Genomic DNA, 27623 nt, shown 5'->3' with positions numbered 1-27623 from the left:
CGGTTATTTGCATCCAATGCAATAGCACACAGCATGTGACCACCATACCTTGACTTTAAGAAAGTGTCGTCCACACATATAATAGGAAGACATGACGTAAATCCCCTTCTACAAACTCTAAGTGAGAAGAAATAGTAAAGAAAGCGACCGTCCTCTGTGATAAAATCAGTTATTGTACCTGAATTCTTTTGTTGCAACATGTACAAGTAAGAAGGTAACTTGGAGTACGATTCTTCAGGTGTCCCCTGACATAACCGAGTGTCTTTTCTCTGTATCTCCAAGCCTTCATTAACTCATATCGATCCCAAAATTATTCTCCATATCCTACTTTATGTTATTTGCTAGGTAGCTAGTGCCATCAATAACATATTTGTTCTTGATAAGGTGCATGTTATCCCCATTTCCTGCATGGGCTCATGGCCTTCGTCCAGGCCCACTGTCAGGGGCTAGGTCAGCACGCGGGCCCGACCCAAGGCCTCTTGGTAGGAAGAGTGCCCACGGGGAAGGGTATGGACCGGGGATCCATGTCTGGGCCTATTGGAGGGGTCCAGAATGTCCCTCCGGGTCTGTCCTCCGCAGCAATAGTCCAGGCTGTGTACAGATCGTTCAGACCACCGCGGCCTACGCGTCCTGATCCCGGACCCTGATACGGTCCGGGCCTATGGTAAACGAAGCGGGACAAAGGTAAATGGACCCGGATCACCTCGCCCCCGGTTGAAGGGGCTAGGCGTCCAGGACCCTGACGCCGCCTCGCTCCACGTGGGTGTTGTCCCCCACTTTTCACCTGCAGAAAAGGCCGCCTCGGGATTGCACGCCGATGTGTCAGGACTGCACAGCCAAGTACTCTGACTGGTCTTGTCTCCTGAATCGGCCTCGTGACTCGAAGTGATCAGACCAAAAGCGTCGTTTTGTCGGGCGAGACGTAGTTCTAAGGTCAACCTGTTGGGCCTTAGCTGGCTTGGACTTCATGTATTTTGTACCTTTTGTACTGGGCCTTCACTAGAAAGGCCACCTATATCCATTCCTCTGATGGGCTTGGGTCGGACCTGGTACAGACCCGATGTTCCCATGCGCCTATAAATATAAGCTACAGAACGCTGTAAAAGGGATCTTCTTTCACGAAAAGAACAGGAACCCTGTCAAAATATAGAGAGAAAACTCCATTGTAAAAGCTTCTTCAAGCTCTAATAATATAGACTCGTGGACTAAGGCTAGTTAACGCCCCAACCATGTAAAAACCCCGTGTGGATCTTCTTCTTTCATTATTATTATCAGTAAATATTACTGATTAATAGAGTTGCCGAAAATCTCGGTTAACAGTGCCCAATGACCCAAGGTGACGGTGGTCTTCTATCGCAATTCTAGTGAGCAAGTATGTACACTATTATAAACAATGATCTAAACATCTCTAATCGCGCTACGTTTTCCCCCTTATTCTCTAACCACAATCACGATCCTTGCAGGTGATATACAACACATCAGTACCAGACTTCTTAACTATAAACTCAAAATTATTCTTCATTGCGAAGAGAGTCGCTTCGGTTTTCAATTCCATCTTGTTCTCAAAAGTCTTCCCAAGGTGTAGTTCTTCCAATGGTACACCAAATGAGGGTGTTTCAGATCTACTAGAAGCCATGATATCTTCTTTTTTAAACATGGGAGCACTCAATCTTCTGTGATCTTTTGTTGAACATATTGGAATGTTCCCTGTATTGTTATATTTTGTTCCACCAGGATGACTAGAGTTGGTGTCAGGTGTTTGACGTCCTTCACTTGGTGGGTTCGCCCGTGCAATATGACGTACTAGCTGTTCTCGGACATGTTCGACTTGCAAATCATTAGACATGTCAATCGACACTTATGCACTACAATATGCCTCTGAATCGTATCATGAGTCCTCATTATGTTCAGCTATTGGATCGTCATTCACATAGGGGTCGTACTCATACTAGTTGTCCCTCAGGTCACCAATAGGACCTCCTAAAATACTGGCTGCTCTCTTAGGTCCGGGAGTGGGATATGGATCTGTAATGACAATCTTCTTAACATGAGTGACATACAAGTATAACATTTCTTTCGATGTTACTCCTAAGAATGCACAGACACCAAGATCACTTTCAACATGAACGGGTGTAGTCGTCGCATGTGTAAGGAGCCTCCAATTTCAACCCATACATTTGTTTATCAACTTTAAGTTCCTTGTGCAATATGTCAAGAAGTTGCAAGTTCGTTACAGTATCCTCCATCGATATCACCATGCATTGAGGGTCCTTGAAAATCCACTTACTCCCTTGTAATTCCCAAACACCATTGTAGGATACAAAAACGTAGACAATGGAACCTGTGTTGGAAAAAAAATATAGAAATTGTTAAAAAAAACAATCAATTTTTCACAAAGTCATGAAAAAAGAATATTATCGAGCGTTATCAAGTTTCAATCAAATTGTGCATATGTGAGATGTGTTGTTAGCTGTTTCAATCAACATTCGAATTGTTCATTGTTCATTCGAATTGTTCAATATAGACTTCCTCATCAAATTGATTGAAACTTGATAACGCATCGATAAAAAATTGTGCATACATCAAATTGTTCATTACCTTATTGGACAAAACATTTTTCACAAACCATAATTAATAATCTAATCGATGTATTTCTAGCTAGTGGTGCATATGTGAGATGTGTCGTTAGCTATACCAAATTTAATTATTAATTTCCTTATTACTTACTAAATTATTAGTAAAACAATAGTAAGGGTCGATCCCTGGAGGACTATTAATTCAATTTATTACTCAAATAAACAAAGTTAATAAAAAGGGGGGTTTTGAGAATTTAAGAATTAAAAAGAAACAAAAACAATAAATAGAGAAAAAGAAGAAATGTAACGCCCTGCTAATTAGGGTCCATTACCAGGTGAGTTTTGAAACCAGTGCTGGACTTACTTACAAGTCATTTGAACTAAACATATGATTAAGCCACTAAGGTTTGGGTATTAAAAACTTTTGATCATTTCGTAACATTTCCATTAAGTTAATAACCAGTTCTTTACATGGGATCCCAAAAACATTAGTTTAAAAGCCTGTTACAAAACTCAGATTACACATTAAGTCGTCCTAAGCGGCAAAAGCTGGGTTTAACCCTAGTTCCTCTGAGCATCTCGGCTGTGGTGGTCGAGCGGACTGCATATGTACATACCACTGCTAATGCCCTCCGACTCATGGCTGGTTGAGCTTCTCTTTACCTTTACCTACACCACAAAGCACCTGTGAGCCAGAAGACTCAGCAAGAAAACTTAATCAACAGTTCAACGAATAAAACAACAATCAAACAATAATAACTGAATCCAGTGCATTTATTAAAATCAATTGGAGACCATAGAGTCACACAAGTGCATGTCGCACTTCCTTTCAAGTTTTTGGCATCCGAGCCAGTTAACTGCATGCTGCACTCCCAGGGTGGCCCAGCCATGGTGGCCTGCACTCCACGTGCATTATGCCAATCTTAGTTTATAAACTAAGTTTCTTATGCCCTTGACTTATAAGTCAAGCCACCACGTGCCTCCAACTTATAAGTTGAAGCCTTGGGATTTTCAACTATTAAGAATCTCCCAGAGCCCATCATATTCTCAACTAATAAGTTGATCCCCATTTAACGTCCTATTAATACCCTAGTTTATAAACTAAGCTTCACAGTCATACAAACAGTCTCATGTTCCATTTAGCATACTTATCAAACAGTCATACCATGCATTATTATACATTCACTCAACAGTCTTAAGCATAATCATAATTATGCACGTTACAGCGTACCTAATCAGATATTCACAACATAATTATAATCATGTTCATCACCCTAACTAAGCTCTAGTCATGCATTCACGTAACAGGTGCAGTTTTCTTACCATTGGTCCGTATGCGGGTTACTAGCGACAACCCTCCGAGCACGATCCCCAATTCAAGCCCTTAGCGAAAACCTAGTCACAACCGCGATAAGGAAGTTCCCATCAATAACAAGTAAATAACAACTTCTAGACCAACTCTTAGCCTCCGGGACATCGAATTCCACTAGACAAGGAAGTAGGATCGATCCCGAGCCCAAACGGTTAAGTTTCCAACCTAAAAATCCCATTAAGGTCAATTTTCCCCTTATGGGCCGCGGGCCCAAAAATCCGACCCGCAACCTGCCTCTAATTCCAGAGGCTCGGCCTCTCTGAAAATCAACGCGCGCCGCGGCGCACCCCTGCCTCTAAGCCCTGCTGGCTCAAAAATTCCTTCGCAGGCCGCGTCTCACCATAAAAGAGCCGCGGCTCATCACCACGAACCCAGAATTTTCTGGGTTTTTCTTCAACTGAATCCAACTAAAACTTATTCAATTCCATCCCACTCCTCCAATTCAATTCCCAAACTCATATAATCATTCTCACCAATCAAACCCAACCAATTATCATAGTCAAGCATGCAAAAACATATTTTCTCTAAATATTCAGCAAAGCTAACCAAGCAATTTTAGTTCAAAACTCTTACCTTAACTGTGATGAAACCCTTGAACCTAGCTTCTGATTTTCCCCCAAGCCTAACACCTAGATTTTCCAAGCTTTCCTCCCCAACCTCCCAAGAAAAAATCCTCAAACCTCCATAGCATAAAGAGAAAACGAGATAGAGAAAGGGAGCTGTTGAGTTCTTTTTTTTTTCCTTTAGTTTCTCAAACCTTCTTAGCATAATTCAGCCAGCCCAGCTCACCCTAACACTACACTTAGCTCAAAAATGACCATCTTGCCCCTTGCCCTTATCTTATTCATCAAGTGTTCACAAGGGCAATTTTGTCCTTTGCTTTAATTCCCGCTATCCACAATTTTGCATCCTATTATTCCCGCTACTTCCTATATTCTCACCCAGTTACCAATAAATTCCCATTACCCACTAATTGCCGGTAATGTACTAAATTACTAGAATACACCCCGATGAGTAATTAGACCCCGTTGTGACTTTTTCGCTAACTTTCTCATCGGGACCACCTCTCGTCAAGTAACCCAAATATATCCACATAATAATGTGGTCTCAATCACACAAGCACATATTCGCATTTATACCCCTAACGGGTCAAATTACCAATATACCCTTCTTATAAGAAACGGGCCCACATACACATATTTAATATCTTTAAAATACAAGCATGATTATATTATAATATAATTCACATATTAACTTAATTATTGCCTCCCGGCCCCCTAATCCAGGCACTAAGCCTTATTAGGAAATTTGGGATGTTACAAGAAGAATTCAATATATAAAGAACATCAAGCGTTCATTATCCACCACTAAACACATTTTCAATTATTTTTAATGATATTATTCCATATTTCCTATCAAATTATCAATCATAGATAACACAAAAGAAGTAATTATCTCAATCTCTCTTATGTATATTAATCAATGGAAATGTGATATTGACTAATTCTTTTCACTATATGACCTAAAGGAAAAGGACGAAATATTCAACCTAGTGAAAGCATTAAATTTTATAGAGATAGATTGTTCTAAGCAACAAATTCAACAAGTGCGATTCATTCAACTTAAGTTATATTTTTCATCAAAATTAAAGAAGACTTTAATCTCTAATAATTAATTACTACAAACACTTAGAATCCTAGACTTTTACGTGAATAACAATTTTACGATGACATTAGATTCATATTTAAATCCTATCTAGTGGCCACGTAAATAAGATAAAATCAAGAATAAAATATTAAGAACTATAAAAACATAAGAAATTTGATATAAATGGAAATAAGAAATCATAACCATCAATAAATAACAAAAGCATATTTAAGGTTTTGAAATCACCCTCAACTAAATAAAAAATTAGCTAGACATAATTAAAAATAACCACAAAAAATCATTAGAAAAAAGTAATGAAAGAAATTAAGAAGAATGAAATACACAAAAAATTTCTCTTAAATTCTCTCCAAAGTTAACTCAAATCTTCCTAAGTATTTTTTTTTTAGAAAAGTCTCTCCCAATATTATTCTTTTTCTCTACTTTTCGAAACTACTAATAAAAGTATCTAAAATAAAAAAAAACTTTACATATTAATTAAAAAACTTATTAATTTAACTTTGCTTTTTGATATTTGTGAGATATCCCCAAATAATTCGATATTGGTATTGAGGCTTACTTAATCAAATCTTGCTAAATTGATATTAAATAGGGGTCCTTGGCAAAATGCTCTCTTTTTATAGTGCAATTTGCACTATGGCCTAGTTTCAATAGTTTTTAGCTAAATGGCCTTATTTATTAATGAATTTTTTATATTACCCATTTTACCCTTAAAATAAAATAATAATAAATTAAAACAAAAACCATAATAATAACTATCATCTTCTTCCTCTCACCCATCCACAACTACTCACTATCATCCCCTGCCACCACCACCACCACCACCGGCGACCATCGCCCCTTACCGCCGACGAACACTGCTCATCACCGGCTGCCACCATTTCTCCACAAATCCGGCCACCACTCATTCAAAAGGTTGGTTTATAATGCTTTTTTTATTTTTATAAAATATGAGATTTTTGATATTGTTTTTGTAGATTTAAAATGCAAAATGATTGTTTTAGTATGTTGAAAGTATAAGTAAGAATTTAGGTTTATTTCTGGAGTTTTATGGAGGTTAAAGCTTGAAAATCTGAAAAAATTATTGGTGGTTTCGGTTATTTTCGAGATAGAAAAATCCATACTTTTTTGACAGCTTGTCTAATTTTTCGACAAGGAGTCTAAATTTTAGACCAGTTGTCTAAATTTTAGACTAGTAGTAGTATTTTTTCGACCACCTGTCTAAAATTTAGACAGGTAGTCTAATTTTTAGACGGGTTGTTGAATTATCAGACATGATATTTAATTTTCAGACAGGTTGTCAAATTTCTAGATTTTTCAACTTGATTTTCATTATTTTATATAACTTTTTAATCAAAGTAATACCAATAAATTATATTTGTTTATTGTATTATTTTTTTCAGATGTCTTTCAAAAATATTGTAATATTATGTGATGGAATGTGGAAAAAGAATGAGGACTCGTGGAAATGGATTTCAAATGGCTCACGATCAAGATCAGGTTTGGTACAAACTAACCTAACTTATGAGGAGTTAGTTGAACATATTTATGAAGTTACAGAAATTGATCGCAACCTCTTCGATATAGAATTAACTTACAAGATAACGACAATGGTGGAGATTGACCCAATTGCAATAAAAAATAGTAGAGACATTGTTAGTTTCTTTACATGGCAAAAGCGTGATTTCGTTCCATTATGTGTGGGTTTGATCAAGAAGATGGAAAATTTGCTCATTAAGGATAAACTTGTTACTAATATTGATTCTACTACATGAGAAAGTGTTGTTCTTGTACTATAAACATAATCATCATAATAGTACCTCAATAGATTATCTACCACTCAATCCTTGATCATCATAGTAGTTTGATTGAAATATGTATCACTCAATCTGTAATCATCATAATCTCATAAAGATTAAGTTTTGTTTAACTTTATAAATTTTTAGACAAGTTGTCGAAACTCACGACTAATTGTCAAAAAGGTATAATTAATTAAGATCCAATTCTACATGATAAAGTGTTGTTCTTATACTATAAACATAATCATCATAATAGTACCTCAATAAATTATCTACCACTCAATCTTTGATTATCATATTAGTTTGATTGAAATATGTACCACTCAATCTGTAATCATCATAATCTCATAAAGATTAAGTTTTTTTTAACTTTATAAAATGTTAATTGAGATATATTTTCTTTTATTGTGTTATTGGAGCATTTTTAGACATTTCAAACATTTTAGACAACCTGTCGAAATTTGAGACTAGCTGTCGAAAGTTTTAGATAGTCAGTCAAAATTTTAGACTAGTTGTCAAAATTTTTAGATAAGCAGTCGAAATTTCAGACTAGCTGTCGAAATTTTAGACTAGTTGTCAAAAGTTTTAGACAGGCCGTCAAAATTTGAGACTAGCTGTCGAAATATTTAGACAAGCAGTCGAAATTTCAGACTAGCTATCAAAAGTTTTAGACAGGCAGTCGAAATTTTAGACTAGTTGTCGAAAGTTTTAGACAGGCCGTCAAAATTTGACACTAGCTGTCGAAAGTTTTAGATAGGCTGTCGAAATATAACACAAAGAGGTCTGAAATGGAAACATCCAACACATGTAGTCTATAACAGTTTGTGGTATACGAGAACAGTTTTATACATAAACAAAATACCATTCCATTGCATTTGCTAATAAATATCCAATACAAGTCATACTATAAGAGTTGGATACATAAATAAAATACCATTCCATTGCCTTTGCTAATAAACATCCAATACAAGTCATACTATAAGAGTTTGATACATGAACATTGTCATACTACAAGGAGAAGATGGTTGTTGGGTAGAACAATTTTGAAAGTAGGTTATTGGATCCTAATTAACATTTGTAGTTGAATCAATATTAGTAACAAGTTTATCCTTAATGAGCACATTTTCCATCTTCTTTATCAAACCCACATATAATGGAACCAAATCACGCTCTTGCCATGTAAAGAAACTAACAATGTCTCTACTATTTTTTTATTGCAATTGGTTCAATCTCCACCATTGTCGTTATCTTGTAAGTTAATTCTATATCGAAGAGGTTGCGATCGATTTCTGTAACTTCATAAATATGTTCAACTAACTCATCATAAGTTAGGTTAGTTTGTACCAAACTTGATCTTGATCGTGAGCCATTTGAAATCCATTTCCACGAGTCCTCATTCTTTTTCCACATTCCATCACATAATATTACAATATTTTTGAAAGACATCTGAAAAAAATAATACAATAAACAAATATAAATTATTGGTATTACTTTGATTAAAAAGTTATATAAAATAATGAAAATCAAGTTGAAAAATCTAGAAATTCAAAAACCTGTCTAAAAATTAGACAACCTGTCTGAAAATTAAATATCATGTCTGATAATTCGACAACCCGTCTAAAAATTAGACTACCTGTCTAAATTTTAGACAGGTGGTCGAAAAAATACGACTACTGGTTTAAAATTTAGACAACTGGTCTAAAATTTAGACTCCTTGTCGAAAAATTAGACAAGCTGTCAAAAAAATATGGATTTTTCTATCTCGAAAATAACCGAAACCACCATTAATTTTTTCAATTTTTCAAGCTTTAACCTCCATAAAACTCTAGAAATAAACCTAAATTCTTACTTATACTTTCAACATACTAAAACAATTATTTTGCATTTTAAATCTACAAAAACAATATCAAAAATCTCATATTTTATAAAAGTAAAAAAAGCTTTATAAACCAACCTTTTGAATGAGTGGTGGCCGGATTTGTGGAGAAATGGTGGCAGCCGGTGATGAGCAGTGTTCGCCGGCGGTAGGGGGCGGTGGTCGCCGATGGTGGTGGTTGTGGTGGCGGTGGGGGATGATGGTGGGTGGTTATGGATGGGTGTGGGTGGATGGGTGAGAGGAGGAAGATGATAGTTATTAGAGTTTTTAATTTTAATTTATTATTATTTTATTTTAAGGGTAAGATGGGTAATACAAAAAATTCATTAATAAAAGAGGCCATTTAGCTAAAATGTTTTGAAAGTAGATTATTGTGCAAAAAATGCACTATAAAATGGGTCTATTTCCACCAATTTCTCTATTAAATAAAGTCTTATTTTTCCATGCATTTGAAAATTTGAAGAAGTCTCCCTACATGCATGTGTGTATGAAACTGTCATTCTCATTGGTGTGTGAATACCACTCACTAGTTAAGAGAGTGAAGATAAGAAAATTTGTGGGACCCACACACATGGAAAGGTTATTCAAATGAATGCCCCACTCGCACATAAGAGACCACTTGCCATCTGATTGGCTCCTTAGTGGTGTGTGAGATTGAATCACATGTTTGATAAGTGGACCAGCAGGGACCACACCTGCTACAAGGGACCACACCTACTACAAGGTGCATTAGCTGACAAGTGGTGACATAGGGTGATGCGGCTCGGCTCCAATTGTGCTAAATGATTCACGAGTTGGCCATCTTCAAATGGATTTGAGCTTCTCTTTATTCTTTTAATTTTTTATTTTTCTCTGCCCCGCATTTTATATAAAATGAAAATATTAATTAAAATTTAATTTATTTAATAATAATAAATATATATTTTAATTCTAAAAAATTACTTATAGCCTAAAACTTACAAAAAAATCAAAAACAAATTAAAATCATTAGAAATGCTCAAAACTAAAAACATCAAATCTTAAAGAAATTAAAAATATATAGTCAAATATATCATAATCAATTCATCCCCCCTCCCCCCTTACACACACTTAAATTTTCGTAATCCCTTAGCACAAAGAACAAACAAAAACTAACTAAACACAAAAAAAATAAAATAAAGAAATGATCTTATAAAAAATAATACTTGTCTCAAAAATTTTACAAATTTATTATCCTGCGAGAAATTTAAATTCACACTACTTAGAATTTAAACTCAAGTATAATCACTTATTAAACCCAGCTCTTGTGTGTCTGTGTGTAATCAAATTCACAATATCACTTGCACACAAATAAATTTATACATGCCAAAATTCAAAAATATTGTCTCAAACATATTTATATTTAAGAACAACCACTTCATAGGCTCATTTTCTAATCAATTTCCACTAATGTAACTAGACATAATTAAAGATCAATATGACTTAATATGCTTATAATGTATGACTAATGTTAAAAGTAGATGAGAAAGACAATTTTTAGGCTCAAATCACACGATATGATACTTCTTACTTTAGACCCTTACATATATTCCTCAATAATTTCCAAAGTATTCCCCCCCCCCCCCCCCCCCCCCCTCCTTTTTTTTTTCTTTTCAAATATTAATCTCATTATTTCCGCAACACTTGAATTGTTGAAAGTATTCTTTCCTTTTTCTTTATTTTTTTATTGATTTTTTTTTTTCTAGAATAACTTGCAAGTTTTTTTTTTTAAGAGAAATAAGAGATTTTATACATTTCAAGCATAACCCATACATAACCCTAAATATATTTTCCTACTTTCTAAATCCCTTCACAACAACACACATGCATTAAACCTATGGTGTGATGGGTTTTAAACCAAAGATATTTATCTCTTTTCGTTTCATAAGGCTTTTGTATAAGGGTAAAATAAGAAATAACGAGGGGATATCAATAAATCTCAAAATAGGTAGCTAAGGAATAAATCAGTAAAGTAAGCTTGAAATGCTCAATCGCTACTACAAAAAATGTCATTTGTGTTAGTTCTTAACTGCCACAATTGAATTCTTGCGTCAGTTTTATAGATGAAGCGGAATCCCATGACGCAAATCAGTCTGACATTTGCGTCAGTGGGGCACTGCCACAAATGTTAAAATGAGTTTTTTTGTTTTGCGTCAGTTGGGAACTGTCACATAAAGTATTAACCAGGGAAACTGTAAATTTTCATGCCAATTTCCCTGGCCTATTTTGATATAAAAAAAAAAGCAACAGAAATAGAAAACACAACAGTACAAACAGAAAAATAATAGTATAAATTTTTTAAACATTTATCTAAAGTTAACATTTGTGATCAAATCTACAAAAATAATTAAGATTTCAAAGTTAATCTATGTATCTAGGTACTCTTGTGTTCTAAATTTCTAAATATTTAACCTACTTAAACTAAAATTTCCTCACCAACTTGCTCATTTGCTAACTGAGATACGCCATAATTGATCCAGTCCACTCATCCCGTATCTCATTGATTTCGTGAGCCGAATATGGTGTCGTATTCGTAAACTAATTAGAAAATATTTAAAATAATAAGTTAGAAATCATCCAAATAAAATTAGTTATCCAAATTTAAGTATTGTATTTAGCATGTTATTATAATAAAAATATGTCAAAAACTTTAATATGATAGGTAATATAATTTACTTACCTTAGGAACACAAACTTTTAGATTGATGGACTCATTTTGTCTTCGGTGTGTATTATATTGATCCAATGCCCTGCACAAAATATTAATATTTACCCAGATATGAGTTTGAAATGAAATCATAAATTAATTAAGTAATATGCATAGCTTACATGATAATTATCTCCTTGATTTCTGGACGAAAATGTGAGTTTACGGGATCCAAAAAGGCTATCGAATGGCTGTGTGGCTAAATTAATACTAACATCCAATGATAGCTACAATAAAAAAAACTTGTGTAAGATATTTATCAATAAACAAAATATATGAATATCAAATTAAGTTGACTTGTTGTTCCAAGGACAAATTAGAAACTATGTCTCTAGCTCCATCCGTAGAAACTGATCGAAGAGATTTTTAGCACGTGTTTCATTGGTTCCTGCATTAGTGGACACTAAAGTGGGATGCATGAAAGTTTACTTGTAGTTCAACCCCTTCGTTTGCACTAAATCATCGAGCGAGCTACATATAATTAAAAAAGTCTATAAACTATTAAATTTCAAGTTACACTAAATAAACTAAAAGATTATAAACACCATTGTACCTCATATATAATGCTAGCTCAGTCTGTGTGATAATCTCATAGTTGCAAAAATGGAAGATATCATTTTTCCCTAATAGAGTGATATTTTGGAATCCAAATACCCTTTCTACAATTGGAATTTATACCACGCAATCAACTTTCTATTTATCAATAAACTTCACCAAAAACTTCAACATTCTTGTCATAGGCACTTATGTAGGCTCCTGTGTCAATGCCTTTATTCCTTTCTTTGAGTAGAGGGAGAAAATGGCTCTTTCGTTTGTTAATTAGTAAGGACCCAATGTTGTGGCCCTCCAATATCGTACCTGACTGCTTGTCCAACCAATGTATAACCTTCCATTGTAAGCGGATGCAATACACTAGTTTACTCTTGAATGGCTACCTCAACTCTCACACGATAATTTCCAAGAGGCAGTTGAAAGCTATGTATTTATGTGCAACAGGTACTTAAAAGTTTCCCTCTGCAACTATATTTTGTGTCGAACCAAGACACAACTTACACTTAATCTGTTACATTACAATTAATTTGTTATATTTTTCGATAAACTAGTTTATTTTTACTTTATCAAATATATGCAATAATGAATTAATAAGAAATTGTTACCTCATCAGGAAATTTTGACTGTGGTGGTGGGGGAGCACATGGTGCCTTTGTTGGTGGTGGAAGAGCATATGGTACCTATGAGGGTGTTCAGTGAGCGTATGATATCCATGTCGGTGGTGGACGAGCATATGGTGCCTATGTCAGTGGTGGAGGGGAATATGGTGCATATGGTGTGTTTGAGGCTCCTCCTACAATTGAACTAGATGCATTTGATGATCAAAATGCATCGCTCTGTTGAGAAGCAATATGCGTCATCAACTGGTTTAACTTTTCCTCCTATTGACGTGCCATTTCTTCAGATTGACACCATTTCTCTTCAAGGTCTTTATAACAAGCATCTTCCACACCTTTTTCTTAGTGATTGAATCTTTTCGGCGGTGGGACATGAAAAAATTTACGGCGAGCGACATGTGCACCGATCCCCCTAACACGTACCCTATGCTCTGAAGTGCCTAATGCCATTGTTAGTATATCTTTTCAACCTTCCTCCACCAACTTGCCTTCGGCTACTTTTTGCTTGTTTTCTGCTTATATACATAGTTAGTAAATCAATTAGAATTTAACACACACATTAATCATTAATATTATTTACAAAAAATCAAAGACTACTTACTATTCTCTTCACCACCTCTCCAACTTCTTCATCAATAACTTCTCATTTCTTGTTCATCCGTGCCCGTGTCGACAACTCAGATCTGTCATATTCGGCCAACTCATGACCCAATTCTTGTTCCATTTGTTTCTCTACCTGTGCATAACCACCACTCACTGAGTGATGTGGATACTTGTTCTGAGCCCGAGCATCTTGTTTTTTTTGTCATCATCTCTTCCCAATCTAGGGTTAGTCTTTTCGCAACAAATTTTATCCAATCTTCAGGTTTGTAATACTCGACGTAGTCTGATGATGGCTTGGCAAGAAACTTAGGAGCTACATTTTTATATACATAAATAAGATCTTTTGTTAGTCTTGTGTTCCAGTTTTTCCATGTTTTTCCTGCTTCTTTGAGGACGTATGTTTTAGAAGAATTTGGAAGTTTGAACGTAGTCTGCACAAACGAACCCAAAAATATTAAACTTTTTTCAATAGATTAATTTGTTAGGATACATTTAATAGTTAATATTATAGCTTACCTGTATTTGACCCCATATAGTCTCCTTTTTATCCTTCGTCATTTGTTTCCAATTGTCAACATCTAAAGGAAGAATTGTGCGTGATAGAAGACCAATGGTGCTGTTCATCTTGATCCCCCATTTTCCCATCGCTCGACCAAAACGATTATACTCGACCTCATAATTGCGCCCTCACTTCTTCCTTTAAATACACCACTACAAGTTGATTTGCCTCTATACTTCTTATCTTGTGTATTTGTTGGTGCGGTAGGATTAATCCCCTCCAGACCATTACCATCATCATCATCAACAAACGGATCGCCATCATCATCATATGATGGATCCATAAAAAAACAAACAAACAAAGCAACAAACATTAACAATTAGGTTTGTGGATTACCTAATTGACAAGTAAATAAAGGAAACAATATGTCCAAAAAAATTGGGCAGCACTTTCCCTATTTCTATCACATTTCCCAAATTTAAAACGTGCGTGTATACAACACATGATATACACAAAAATATTCAACAAATCAATCAAACATGCATAATTTTCATATTACCAAATCTAAAAAAAATTGGGCAGTATTTTCCCTATTTTTATCACATTTCCCAAAATTTAAATGAACCTATATTCATCACATAAACACAACAAACCAATTAATCAATCAAACATGCATAATTACAACCTTATATCACCGCAGCACATAGTCTAGAACCTATCTCCACTATTTTATAATTCCTACATTCCACTAAGTTCAATATCTTAATTATACATTAAGGTTTAAAATAAAAAAATATATTAAAGCTATATTCTAACTAAATAAACAATAAAGTGCTTAAAGAAAATAAATAATTTGTTATATGCACTCATTTATATACTTAAACCCAAAATGATTTTTTTTTTTTTTGAAAAAGTTAACAAATGACATAAAGAAAAATCTACTATAGATATCATAACCAAATCAATAATAAAATATAACTTAAAGAAAACAAAAACTTTAATATATATACATATTTAAATAATTAAACCCAAAATTTCAAAATAAATTAAAAAAGTTAACAAAATATAAAGAAAAATTTACTCAGAATATTCAAACAAAATAATTAATAAAGTGGAACTTACACAAAATATATACATTAATATATATATACTCATTTACATAAGTAAATCAGAAATTAAATTAAATTTTGAAAAAAATTGAAAAAGTTAACAAAAATAAAGAAATTATAATAAAAAAATTCTAAAAAAATAAAATATTAAAATGCAAAGTTTAAACCTAAAACAATTACATAATCACTAATATAAAACTATCCAAAAATTAAAAAATCTGAAATATAGTCAATTTATAAAAAAAAATCACAAAAATTAAATTTAAATCATAAAAATTAATAAAGGTGCACTTAGGTAATTGAGCAATGTGGGTTCTTGAAATAGAAAACCCCAAAAAACTAAGAAAGTTTATGGGTTTTCAAATAATAATCTTCAAAAATACAAAATCTATACAAAAAATTAAAAAAAAAACTATGTATAAGATTCATAAACATATATATATCATCATTTTTACATTAAAATTGAAAAAAAGAAGAAAAACTCACTAAATTGAGTGAAAACTCACTCATGCGCCGCTGGTTTTTCTTCTGACACTTTTAGGTCAATGTGGCTGGGCTCTCGGGGACGAAGGGGCTTAAGGTTGTTAACAAGCCAATTGCGTTAGTGGCCCACTGACAGTAACGACCCGTTTACGTCAGTGGGGCACTGACGCATGAGGTCCCATTAATAGTATCACAGTGGCACTAACGCAAACCAAGCCGTTTAACACCATTAATATACGTGCTGACACAAAAGGCCCCGCATTTGTGGTAATGCCCAACTGCCACAAATTCTAATTCTTGGTCAATAGCGTCAGTCAACTGCGTTGACTGAGGCGTTTGACTGACACAATTGCCCTTTTTTGTGGTAGTGAATCGATCCAAAGAAATGATCTACATCATATTCCAAATCATGCGTAATTTATAAATTCTGCCTCAAATGATCATCAAATAAGTTCTAGAGTGGTAGAGACTAAACAAAAATGTTATCTTAGGATGCATAAATCGCTTTAGTCACTAGCAGCTAAGTGAATTCAATCATGTGAATTAGTTTAGGAATCAAGCGTAAGCAGTTTTTGAAACAAAAGTTAAGCACACAATTCATGCAAAACATGATTCTCCTAAAATCATATCAATCATAATCAAAAACTTCAAAAACCTTATAATCAAAAAATTACTTTCAACTCAACCATGCTTTTTTCTAAATCTAATATAAACATAACAAAAACAAAATAATAATAAAAAAACATGATAGAATACGACAATTATCCTTCCCCCCACACTTAATATAATAATTTTCCTCAAAGCTCAAATAAATAAATAAAAAATCAATTCAAAATAAAAAGAAAATGTTACGAAAAAATTTCGCAAGTTTTCGCTATATTTATCATCGTTAGCTCGACTGAATGCTCTCGTGATCATTATGTTGGATATTTTAACAAAGCCCCCTTCCTCAAATAATCAACGGAATCGAACACATTAAATTTGATCACTTCATCATCAAATTCCATTGTAAGTGTTCCTGCTCTAACATCCAACTTTGTATTTGTAGTCAACAAGAATAGCCTTACAAATAGAACCGGTGACAAATTAGGTATTGAATTGTCCTCCATCTCAAGTATATAGAAATCTGCTGGAAAGACTAATCCATTCACATTTACTACAACATTTTCAACTACTTCTAACAGATAAGCATTAGTACAATCAACTAGTTGAATAATAACACCAATATCTTTAGCGGCCCAAAATTTAATGAAGCATAAGTTGAATATGAGATGACATTAATAAATGCTCCCAAATCTAACATACACCACTCAATCCTTTTGTTCCCAATAGTAAAAGTAACTATAAAGATTCCTGGATCCTTGCATTTTGGTGGTAGCTTTTTCTAGAGAACAACAAAAATATTCTTCCCCACACTTATCTTCTCATCACCTTTCAATTTTCACTTATTTGTGCACAACTCCTTAAAAAAAATTCATATTGAGGCACTTGTTTAATAACATCAAATAGTGTAATGTTTACCTAAACTTTGCTGAAAGTCTCAAGAATTTCCTTGTAATCTTCTTCTTTCTTAGATTTATTCAATCTGTTTGGAAAAGGTGAAAGAGTGACATAGGTTGAGACAATCATTTTTGCTAGAAGAGAGTGAGATTACATCACTACAATAATGAGGATCTACATACAATTATTCTTGACATAGTCCAATAAAAGATTGAAATAGATAAATGCAACACCTAGTTATAGAACAAACTATTGGATCTTCTTGCAATCTTCAAACCCTTATTAGAACGCCAATTGAAACTTCTTCTTCTTTGATAAGAATCAAAACAAAGCTTATACACGAGGAGTATCATTGTCCAACTTTTCTATTTCCTATCCCTTGATGGATGCTTGACGCTTTCTCTTGTAAGAAAGGAAATTGGGATTGAACAAGCATTGAAATTCACAAAGACAAGCACTTTCTTTATGAATTTCTTGGAGAAAAATTACAATCTTGAGAGCTAGAGAGAGAGGGGGAGAGAGATTTTGAGAGAGAGAACAAGTCTATCGAAAATTTACGAGAACCATTTTATAGTGTAGGCACCATCATTAAGTCAAAAAAATAAGAATAGAGCTTAAAACACATGTTTGTACGGACACGTCAGGCAGGCGATGCATCGCCTACTAGACATTGCCAAAACCCTAGGGTTTTAGGCCATGCAACGCCTCTAACGTGGCGACGCAGGCAGGTCAAAATTCTCAAAATTGACCTTAAACACCTCCAAATGCTCCCAAATTTTTTTAGCATCCTTAGATACCTCAACGTATCACATTGGACCCAAAAACCAAAATTTTAAATGTCTAAAACAAAAACTTAAATTTCACATCTTCACTATGTGAAACCATTTAGTGTTTTACACCTAGCTTGTGTAAGAACACTTGGACTTTGTTTTTAACCAATCACAACATTCTGTCACTTGGTTAAATACAAAATTCTTCTTCTAGCTCAAAACAGTATTGGTGCCTAAAAGAAAGTTCATTTCGACTTGAACTTTTCCTTAGTGAAAATACCACAAAGTCTTATCGAAATTATTTGTTGCATAAAAGCCTTAACCAAGAATTCCTTATGATAAAACTAGTGATACCTCACACACCTCCACTTGATTATTATTTTTCCCAATTTTCTGGCTTAGCACTCATATGGCCATGTGCTAATCCTTTCATGAATTTTCTAGGGAGAAACTCCAACTCCCATGAGAGGCAGCACCACCTCTAAGTTCACATAGGTAAAGTTCTTAAAACATATTTGCTACCTTTATAGATGCTTGTTGCACTCAACTTAACTTCACTAAAAACCCTTGGTTTAAGCTTCACTCAGTAGCAACCAATACTAACCATCTTGGATGGAACTCACAATAAGTTTAGCGTTGAAACAATCCACTTATCAATGACTTGTTCTTACCCATTGAGCTTGTTCCTTTGATATTAACAAAGTTGGAGTTGGGTTGCAATCATTGGTCAATTTCTTATTCTAGGAGTTTCAGTCCCATCCCTTCTGTAGTGGAACTTACTAACCTTCTCAGAAAAGGTTTTATAAGTGGATTCGTTATGTTCTCACAAGTCTTAACATACGAGATTGATATGATTCCATCTTGAATCAATTGTCTCACATATTCATGCCTTAGACTTCCCATTGTACACACTATTGTATGCTCTAGCAAGAGTAGCTTGACTATCACAATGTATGGAGATTTTTGATACCATATACGCAGTAAAAGGGATATCCAACATGGGATCCCTAAGCCACTCAACCTCTTTTCTGCTTGTCACTCGAGATATAAATTCTACTTCCATGGTTTAGTGTGATATACAAGTTTGTTTCTTGTAACCTGAAGAGATAGCCCCTCCTCGAAGAATAAACACCCAACAGTTGTGGAGAGATTATCTCCCACTCCCGATATCCAACTAATGTCAGAATATCCTTCTAGTATCCTAGGAAATTTTGAGTAGTGAAGGAAATATTCTTTGGCACACTTGAGGTATCCAAAAATTCTTTTAATTTCCTTCAAATGCTTGATACTTGGATTACTAGTAAACCTACTAAGTTTACTAACCGCATATGCAATGTCCGCTCGAGTACAATGAGCGGCGTACATTAGGCTCCCTATTGCACTTGCATATTCCAATTGATCCACTGCTCTTCCTTCATTCTTTTTAAGCTTCATGTTTGAATCAAATGGTGTATTTGCCTCTTTGATTTTGAGATGACTAAATTTATTAAGCACTTTCTCAACAAAATGAACTTCACTTAACACAAAACTCCTACTATTTCTTCTAACTTTGATACCTAGAGCGGTATTGATCTTTCCAAGTCCATCATCTTAAAGTTAGAAGATAGAAACCTCATTTTCTCCATTATTCCTCTCATGTCATTACTCAAAATCAACATATCATCTTCATAAGGACACACCAATATGACATAGTCATCACAAGTCTAAGATTATAAGCACTTGTTCGCGTTGTTGTGTCTAAACCCATCCGAAAAATGAATTTTTCAAACTTCTCATGCCAATGTCTTGGAGCTTGCTTCAAATCATATAATGATTTGACAAGTGTACACACTTTATGTTCATTTCCTTGAAGAACAAAACCCTCAAGTTGTTCCATATAGACCTCCTCCTCGATATCTCCATTTAGAAATGTCGTTTTGACATCCATTTGGTGAACATAGAGGTTATGTATAGATGATAAGGAAAATAACAATCTAATAAAAGTGGTTCTCACTACCGATGCATATCTGTCAAAGTAATCTATTCCCTCTTTTTGTTTGAATCCCTTACTATTAATCTATCCTTAACTGTCTGTATGGTGCCATCGATATGGTATTTCCTTATAAATACCCAAGTGCACCCAATTAGTTTAGACCCTTTTGGAAGGTCAACCGATTCCCAAGTGTAATTAGACATAATTGAATCCATTTCATCATTTATTGCCTCCTTCCAAAAGCGAAGTCTGTTGAGGACATAGCTTCTTTGAAAGTTTTGGGATCATCTTCTAATTGAAGTACTATAGTATATTGCCATGTAACTTCCTCATTATTTCCATCTATGAGATATAGTGTCTCCACTAGAAAGCACATCTCACTTGATCCCAAATCTTTGAGCCTTTGGCTTCTTCTAGGAAACAAAGGTTGCTCACTAACCATTTTAGGAATCCCCTCTTGAGGCTCTCTAATTTTAATAAGTTCTTTTGATTTGTTGTCATCACATGACATGTTCTCAAAGAACTCAACTTCTCTTGATTCAATTATCACATTAGATTTCAAGTCTAACATTCTATAAGCTTTGCGATTTGAAGCATAGCCCACAAATGCACATCTTATAGCCCTTGGACCTAACTTGGTCTTTTTAGGATCTGTACTCTAGCAATAAGAAAGACACCCCCACACTTTAACATGACCAATATTTCGTTTCTTTCCTTTCCATAACTCATATTGAGATAAACTATTTTTCTTCATGGGAATACGATTCAAAATATGACACGCGGATAACAAGGCTTCACCCCACAAATTAAAACTAAATTTTGAATGTAATAGCTTCGCATTAATCATCTCAAGAAATTTTATATTTTTCCTTTCTGCTATACCATTTTGTTGCAGGGTATATGGGGCGGTACATTCATGTATTATTCCATTCTCTTCACAAAACAACTTGAATTCATTCGAGAAATATTCACCATCCCTATCACTTCTAAGCACATTTTTTTTCTTTCTAATTGATTTTCAACTTGCAATTTATAAATTTTAAACACATTCAATGCTTGATCTTTATTCTTAAGCATAGTTCACACTTACCATGCTCAACTTTATCACAATTAATCAATCCACATTTAAATATTCTTTTAATTGTGCTAAATCCTATCTGTGCAAGTCTAACATGCCACAAAGTAATAGAATTTGAGTCAAGCATATAACAAGAAGAACTAGAGCTTTATTGTTCATGTCATCAATAGAGGTACAAAGTTAAATATGTCGTCACAAGCATATCCCTTTCCCACAAAAATATTCCCCTTTGAAAAAATAGGCTTCCTAGAATCTATCACAACCTTAATTCCCAGTTTGGCAAGAAATTTTACACTCACAAGGTTTATACACATTTCTAGTACATAAAAAACATTGATGAGTACAGCCATCTTGTCCGAAGTGAAAAATAGATCAATTGTTCCCTTGCCTTCAACCTTGGACCTTTCCTCGTTGCCCATTTGGATTTCATGCCCTTCCTTTGAAGTCTCAAAGGTCTTGAATAGAGACTTATCATAAGTAACATAGATTATAGCACATGTATCATACAACCATCCATTTACCTTTCCATGTATTGAAATAATCTCACATAGTGTTGCCACTAACTCTTCTTCGGTTGAATTAACCCTTGATTCATTATTGTGGCACCTTTTGAACCTATAATCCTATGCAAAGTGGTCATTCTTGAATTGGCCTTCAATCTTCTTAGGTCCCCAAGGGTTTATAACCCTTTCCTTTAGGCTTCCCAATTTTCCTTAGAAGTGTCCCCATTAGACTCTTACACGTTCTTATCTCTTGAATATGATTCATTCTCAATCCTCAAGTGTTTGAGAGTTTCCTCCAAGGAAATCTCCTCATTATTGTGGAAGATTTTTTTTATAGCCCATCCAAGATGGAGGCAACTTGGCTATGATAGCACCAACAAGGAATTGTTCTGGAAATACAATGTTAAGGGTAGATAGCTTATTTACAATAATTTTTTTTCATGAATTTGGGGAAGAAGGGATCATATAACTTAAATTGCATATGTTGAGTAATAAGGAGTTTATTTGTACCTTCTTCATCCACTTTGTATTTTTCCTCCAATTCTTCCCAAATCTCCTAAGTGGTCTTTGTGTTAGTATAAAGGATCATACAACTGGTCTGAGAGAGTATTGAGAATGTGACCCCTACATACAAGTTCATCTTCTTCATGTTTCTTCCTTTCTTTCACGACTTCTTGAGTGCCATCTTTTTTGTCAGGTTCTATGGCCTTTAGATCATTGTCTAGGATGTAGAACACCATTAGAGTAGTAAGAAAAAACCTAATCTTGCCTTGCCAACGAAAAAAGTTAGTTCCATCAAATCTATCTAATCTAACAAAGTCTTGTATCATAAATTTCAAAGCAAAAATTTAAGATGATTATTCCACGATTATGTATCTCATATAGTAGAGAATTCGATTGTTGGGAGAGAGTGAGAAAGCATCACTACAATAATTAGAATCTAAACACAACTATCCTTAACACAATCACATAAAATATTGAGATAGAGAAATGCAAACCCTAGTTATAGATAAATTTCATGGATCTTCTTGCAAGCTTCAAACCGTTATAGGAACACCACTTGAAACTTCTTCATATTTGATAAGAATCAAAACAAGGCTTATACACGAGGAGTATTGTTGTCTGAATTCTCTATTTCCTAGCCCTTGATGGATGCTCTAGGCTTTCTCTTGTAGGAAAGGGAATTGGGATTAAATAAGCCTTGAAATTCACAAAGACAAACACTTTCTTTATGAATTTCTTGGAGAAAACTTATGATATTGAGAGCTAGAGAGAGAGGTAAGAGAGAGATTTTGAGAGAGTGATCAAGATTATCAAAACTCTATGAGAAACATTTTATAGTGTAGGCACTGTCATTAAGTCTAACCAATACGATTAGAGCATATAAACACATCATTTGGAGCTTAAAACATGTGTTTGTACAGACATGACAGGCGACCCGTGACTTGTCTATAGCAGATGCATCGCTTGCTAGGTGATGCATCGCCTGTTGCGCATCGCTAAAACCCTAGGGATTTTGGCGATTCTACACCTCTAAGTTGGCGACGCAACGCCACCTTGGCAGGTAAAAAAATTCTCGAAAAATGACCTTAAACACCTCTAAATGCTCCCAAACTTTTTGGGCATCCTTAGATACATCAATGTATCACCTTGGACCCAAAAATACAATTTTTAAATGCCTACAAAAAACTCAAAGTTCATATCTACCGTTTAGATTTTTACAACTAGCTTGTGTAAAAATACTTGGACTCTGTATTTTAACCAATCCTAACATGTTTTGGTGGCCTTTTCTACGTTGATGACTTATCACGAGTATAGTTTTCTACTACTTACATTTGCACTGAAGCTAGTGATATATGATGAATGGCTGGCTTATATTGTGTACCACTTCGCAGTATTATCTGTAACGACCTAATTATCCTACTTATTGTCTCTCCTGGGTTACTACTATGTATCCTAGTGGTCAATGATCTCTAAAAGTTAACTCTTTTGAAAATTGGCTGTTAGGTTTCTAAAATTGCACTAATTAAGATGAAATAGATTTAGAAATTATAAAAAGTCTTTAATGTGTAATGTTGGGAGTCCCTTCATAAATCGAGCCCGAAACATGAATATCATCATAACTTAATCATTAAATTATTTTTTAGTACTTGAAAATACTTTCTATATCCTCAAGCACAAAACTAAATCTCAAATATCAATTTTCCAACCCCTAAGCACTACTAGGATGTTGGTGATACCTTAAATATTTTCTATGTCTTTAAAATATTTTCACGAACTCTTAACCACTTAAACTCAAGCTGTAAAGCAAACTTCCCAGCCTAAACTCAATTGCACAAATCCCATGGAAGACGTGGGCCTTATGAATGGCGCATTGAAGTCTTATCCATATATTCAAGCCTTTGGCTTGTTCCCATCATCTTCTTCATTACTATAGCCATTATCATCCTTATCATCATCATCTTAGCCTTACATAGCCGACACTACCACCACCATCATCACACCATAACTACCACGAGGGTGGTGGTTACCCTCCAAACCCAATCACAAAAGCTCTCTAGTGAGAAGGGGTTCCATCAACTCCAAACCTAGACCACACACATGTTAGGCATTGTGCCCTTGAAAGCATATGTGCGGAAAATGTTTTATGAAATAAATAATTTAGATGAAATTTTTGCATATATTGATTGTTTATTATTATTATTTGAATAATATTTTATGAATATCAAAAAATTCTCAAATTCTTCATTGTAACTACAATCTTGTAGTTGTACGAAAGAATTAAGATTGTAGGGAACGAATTTAAATAGTTCCCAGTAAAACAAAGTTATATGGAATCTTTGGATTAAATACTATAAGTACGGTTCACTAGTATTATTAATACATGTAATCTAGATCTGAATTACTGGTGTAGTAGGACATCTTAGTGGAGGTACTTTGTAAAATATCGTTATACATGAACTGGACCCGATATGTTATTAATACTTAACTAAAAATCTTTTGTTTTATAAGTACTAAGTAAACATATCAATAAGATGATCATATAAAACTTGATCTTTGTTGTACCCTAAAAATGCGAGCTCAATCGTCTTGTTTGAGGTACTGCTGGCAAGCAATAAATGAAAGGGTTGTTGTACTCTAAAGGCATTTCATCAATTTGTCTATTGAAACAGCTCTAGGTTGCATCACTAATTCTAGATAGCATGAGATATTTTAGATCGTCCCAAAGGCCTATGATACGACTTCCAGATTGGTGTAGTCAGGCTTCGAGCATCACTTGATTCAGACCGCCCTTCGTGTATAAACTCCAGCTCGAGGTTCACGTTCACTCAGAGTAGTATTGTGATGCGCATAAGGAAGAATTCCCATAGACTCGGAGATTCTCTATACACGATTAAACCTTGTAATCATTATCTAATAAATGTCTGGTAGAAAGTGAATTAGCATATTTAAGGAATTATGAATTTGGGAAGTTATCAACTCTTTTAAATTACCAAACATTATACGGCTACCCAAAATTGTCCATCAACCCCCTATAAATAAAGAGGGAATTGACAGTAAAAGGGACCGAATTTTGTATGTAAACAACTCTGCAGAAATTGTCTTAAACTGTTTCTCCAAGAGTTCACAAACAGAATAATATTGACACGTGGACTAGGTGAATTTTGAACCATGTAAAATTTCTTGTGTTCTCATTTTATGGTTTGCAAAAGCCTATTCATCTTTTTCAAATTTCTTAGCAAAAAACCGTGTCAATAGATTGGTGCTTTAATTGAAAGATTGATTAGGCTTAATTAAATTTTTTAGAAAACTTTCATCCCAATATCATTATAGTGGTAACACATTGAAAGTGCGACAATGAGTTTGAGAGACCTAGAAATCAAGGAGAAATCTGTACGGTTGACCCTACTGGAGAAGGCACCTCTGTACCTCATCGTCATGGGAAACAACCCCAAAACCAGGACAACAACCATGGCGATACTGGAAGCTTAGCTTCGAGCCCCCACAATCCTAACCCAGGATATCTCATTGCCATAGAGATGGAGAATGCTCAGCTAAGAAGCGACCTCGCTTAGGCTAATAGGCAGAATGATTAAATCATGGCACGGTTACCCCCTTCTGCAACCGATGATAATGTCGAAAGGAGAAAAAGTAGGTCCCACCGATGTAATGCCCCAAATTTCTAATAAGGGTTAAGACCTTGATTAGGAGGCCGGGAGGGCCATAATTGATTTATTATAATATTAAATGACTATATGCATGTTAGTGTGAATTATATTAATATATGATGATAAATGCATGCATATGGGGGTATTTATAATCATAAGGGCATTTTGGTAATTTGGCCTGTTGAGGGCATACTTATGAATTGGGTGCATATTGTAATTTGTGAATGAGATTTTATTATTATGGAGATATATTCGAGCTATTCGGCATGAGACGATCCTAGATTATGAGTTAGCGGTTTTGTCATAACTGGGTCGGTTTTGGGGTAATAGAAATGTTTATTTGATGATAAATTGGGAGTATTTAAGATCAGGATGGAATTCTGGAAGTTTTGACTATAATGTCCCCGGGGGTGTTTTCGGGACCCCGAGCCTTAGGATTTATTTGAGGTTACTTAAGCTTGAAGTAGCTTATCAGATAAGAAGGTACGTTAGAAAATCTCTCTCTTCCTTCCCGATAGCCTATTTTACCGTTCGAAGCTTTCTTAAAGGAATTTCGAGTTCTAGGAGTTGGAATCAAGTGAGGGTCGAGGCATAGCGATCCTAGGAAAGATTAGAAGCTTCTTAATAGAAGGATTTGACGGAAAACAACACAATCAAAGGTAATCTAAGTTTGAAGTTTTGAGTTTCTTAAGTTTTTAAGCTTAGAATTGGACTTTGTGAATTGTTGAGTTTTTGGTTGGTTTGAGCTTCAGGTTTTGGTGGTTTTGGACCATTGGGAAGTTTGGGAACTTTGATTTGATGATTTGGAGATGTTTGGATGGGTTTTTGGAAGGTTTTAAAAGTGGAAAAATGAAGAAAAGTGGTTGGTGCGAAGTTGGGCCGCGGCCTTGTTCTTGGGCGCCGCGGCCCTAGCTTGAAGAAGGTGGAGGAGGCTCTGCCAGGGGGGCGGGCCGCGGCATGGTCCATGTAGGGCCGCGGCCCTTAAGGGAAAAATTGCCCAAAAGTGTGTTTTTGTGATGGAAACTTAACTCTAAGGGCCTAGGATCGATCCTACTACTTAGTTGAGTGGGATTCGATGTACCGGAGGCTTGGGTTGGGTTTAGAAGTATTTAATTACTCATTTTGATGAGGTTTTATATTTGGTTATGACTAGGTGACCGCTAAGGGGCTTAAAGGTTGATCGTTCTCAAGGGTCGTTCTTATATTGGTTGTAGCTCGAATCTGAGGTAAGAAAACTGCACCCTGTGTATATATGACATGCATAGTTGTACTTGATGAATGTTTGATATTTATATGTGACATGGATGGCTATTGTTGGTGCATGTTGGATTGTTGAATATAATGCATATGATGCACAAGAAACATGTGAATAGGACATGCTTTGCACATTGAGTATGATGTTGTTCAGAGCTTGAGTCTCTGTGATCGTGCATAGTCCTAATTGTACTAGTACATGTTAGGTAAGCATGTTGAATACCTTGTTATGGATATTGGATATGTGATACATGTTTGGTGGCATGGCTTACTTGTGTATGGCACTGACTTATTAGTCAGAATCAGCAATGGTGTTAGATCCATCTGTGAGACTGTGATTTATTAGTCAAGTTCACAATGAGTTGAACACTGGTCGTGTTTTACTGACCTAAGATTCAGAAATGGCATAGCGTCATGAATGCCGAGCCAAATGAAGATTATATCAAATCGATATCAGCAAGAATGACTCATATGGAGTATTAACGCTGGACCGACCCTAAG

This window comes from Humulus lupulus, chromosome 1 (genome assembly GCF_963169125.1).
Source record: "Humulus lupulus chromosome 1, drHumLupu1.1, whole genome shotgun sequence".
NCBI lineage: Eukaryota > Viridiplantae > Streptophyta > Magnoliopsida > Rosales > Cannabaceae > Humulus > Humulus lupulus.
Note: the sequence above shows the minus strand (reverse complement) of the source record.